Here is a 2,810-nt window from a genome sequence, read left to right on the forward strand (position 1 = left end):
AACAGGGAAAATAAGGAAGTGCAGAGTAGTCTAAATAGGGCAACTAAACCACCTCAAGACTTGGTTTCCAAGATGGAGCAGGATTCCACATGCCAGGCACTATAGATCCTGTGGGTGACAACTTTTCCTGGCCTTGCACACAGGAAATAGAGGGCTGCCAAGTTACAGGTAATAGAGTTTTCTAGCTGCTTTGCCTCAATACCTTTGTCCTCAGGACTATTTTCCTGGGGAGTTTCCTCAACCTAGTTCCATAGTTTCCTTGAGTGCTAGTAAAGGTGTTCTGGGTTGGGCTTTTTCAGGGCCTGAGAGCCCATATCCCAGATCCCTGATGGCTAGGCAAGGGAAACAAAGTCTTCAAAAGCACCTCTCCAGAGGCAGGTTCAGTGAAAGGGGTGGGGAAGAAGAGATTCTTAGAGATGGATGAGGAGATGAAAACTATGAAACCCTAGATTAACAGCTTCTCTGATGACAGAGACGAATAGGCACATACTTATGAGGTGAGAGAATAGCCATAAACATGTCTTTTGAAAAGTTATTTATTTCACGGAGTGTTCCCCTGGAGACTTCCTCAGTACTGCAAGTTTTCACCAGGTGCAAAATGCTCCATATCCTGTCAGCACTGGCACCTGAGCAGCAGATGAACAAGCTGGAGTCCCCCAGGAATGAGAGGTGCCCCTTGCTCATCAACCCCCTGGGCAAAGCAGCTTTGGGCAGGGGGAACCATAACTGGCAGGCAAGATGCCTGAACCTGAGCAGGTTGATGTCACTGATGTTTGAAAGAACTCGCAAAGCAAACCCACTCTTTACTGTCTTCATATCTCAACAGGGCTAAAACTAGGGTGTGACAAAAGGAATGCCAAAGGCACAAAATGTAATAAGGCATTCAGTCTCCGGGTCATGCCATTGCCACCCATGCACTCCCATGATCCTGAGAATGAGTGTCACCTTAAATTTTGCACCCTGGCTGCCTCTCTTGTCCCATCCTATCCCTGGCCGGGTATTTCAGTCTAAAAAGCAAACTTCAGAAGGGCCACATCTGGAGCAGAAAAAAACAGAAAACAAGTCCACTGCCTGGTCTGCATCTGACTGCACTATGCAGCTTGCACAAGCAAAGGGAAACAAACAGTGAAACAAACACTGGAACCACACAACCAAGAATTAAGATAGGGCACATTTTGTCCGGATGTTATTTACTCTGCTTTATTCCTTCCCACCCTGGAGAGCTCTGAAGCTGCTGAAACAACTCATTTCAGCTTTGGTCAGTTCTGTTAGAACCACCTTCCATTACTAAGCAGTAAATCACCCCTTTCCAAGGCTTCTACCTATTAGCTCCTGGTTCTAGCATACAGAAAAGCTCATCCCATCTTCTATAGGACATTCATTCAAATACTTGAAGAGAAGTAAAACATTCATGCATCCTTACATGTACACAGAGTTGCCATTTATTACACACCTACTAAGCCCCAGCACTGTGTGCAGAAGCCAAACTCCCCAAGTGTATTGTGTACCATCTCATTTCATCCTCATAGTGATTTTTATCAGGTAGGTGCTATTATGAACCCCACTTTACTCTTTTTTTTAAATTTTTATTTATTTATTTGACAGATTACAAGTAGGTAGAAAGACAGGCAGAAAGAGAGAGAGAGAGAGGAAGAAGCAGGCTCCCCACTGAGCAGAGAGCCCAATGCAGGGCTCGATCCCAGGATCCTGGGATCATGACCTGAGCCGAAGACAGAGGCTTTAACGCACTGAGCCACCCAGGTGCCCCAACCCCATTTTACTCTTAAAGAAACTAGACTACATAAGGGCAAGGAGTAGGCTTGTATACGTCACCATCATAGACCTGGTGCTTAGCCCACTGCCTGACACATGGCAGAAGTTCAATAATCATTCGTTGATTTGAATGATTGAGGCTCAGTGCCCAAGTCACACAGCCAGTAAGTGGCAGAGCTGGGATCAACTTCCAAGTCCAAAGCCTATTGTCCTTTTGTTATTCCCACATTTCTAGTTCCTTCCTCTGATCTTCATAAGACATTCATTTGAGTCCCTTCATCTTGATGATTCTCCTCAAACACAGGTCTGTATGGATTTTAATAATGACCAGTGGAATATTAAATAACTGGAATTAAAATAAAAAGTTTAAAAAACAGAATGAGGGAAAAAAGCAGTTGGTGGAACTGACCAGAGAATGCCAGCAAGCTCTCTTTTTTGACAGCACAATTCACAGATTTTCAGACAGGTGTACATAGTATTGATGTAACTCTGCTCCAAGACCTCATGCAGTAGGCCTTCCTATCAGCCTTCCACTCCAACTTCGAAGCAGAAATTCTATTTCATCAAGTCTGAAAGATCCTTATGAGCTCATGTTTAGTTATTCATTCTTTTTTTTATTAAATTAATTTATTTATTTTCAGAAAAACAGTATTCATTTTTTTTTCACCACACCCAGTGCTCCATGCAATTTGTGCCCTCTATAATACCCACCACCTGGTACCCCAACCTCCCCCCCCCCCCCCCCTTCAAACCCCCCCGCTTGTTTTTCAGAGTCCATAGTCTCTCATGATTCACCCCCTTCCAATTTCCCCCAACTCCCTTCTCCTCTCTAACACCCCTTGTCCTCCATGCTATTTGTTATGCTCCACAAATAAGTGAAACCATATGATAATTGACTCTCTCTGCTTGACTTATTTCACTCAGCATAATCTCTTCCAGTCCTGTCCATGTTGCTACAAAAGTTGGGTATTCATCCTTTCTGATGGAGGCATAATACTCCATAGTGTATATGGACCACATTTTCCTTACCCATTCAT

The sequence above is a fragment of the Mustela nigripes genome, chromosome X (assembly GCF_022355385.1).
Source record: "Mustela nigripes isolate SB6536 chromosome X, MUSNIG.SB6536, whole genome shotgun sequence".
Lineage (NCBI taxonomy): Eukaryota > Metazoa > Chordata > Mammalia > Carnivora > Mustelidae > Mustela > Mustela nigripes.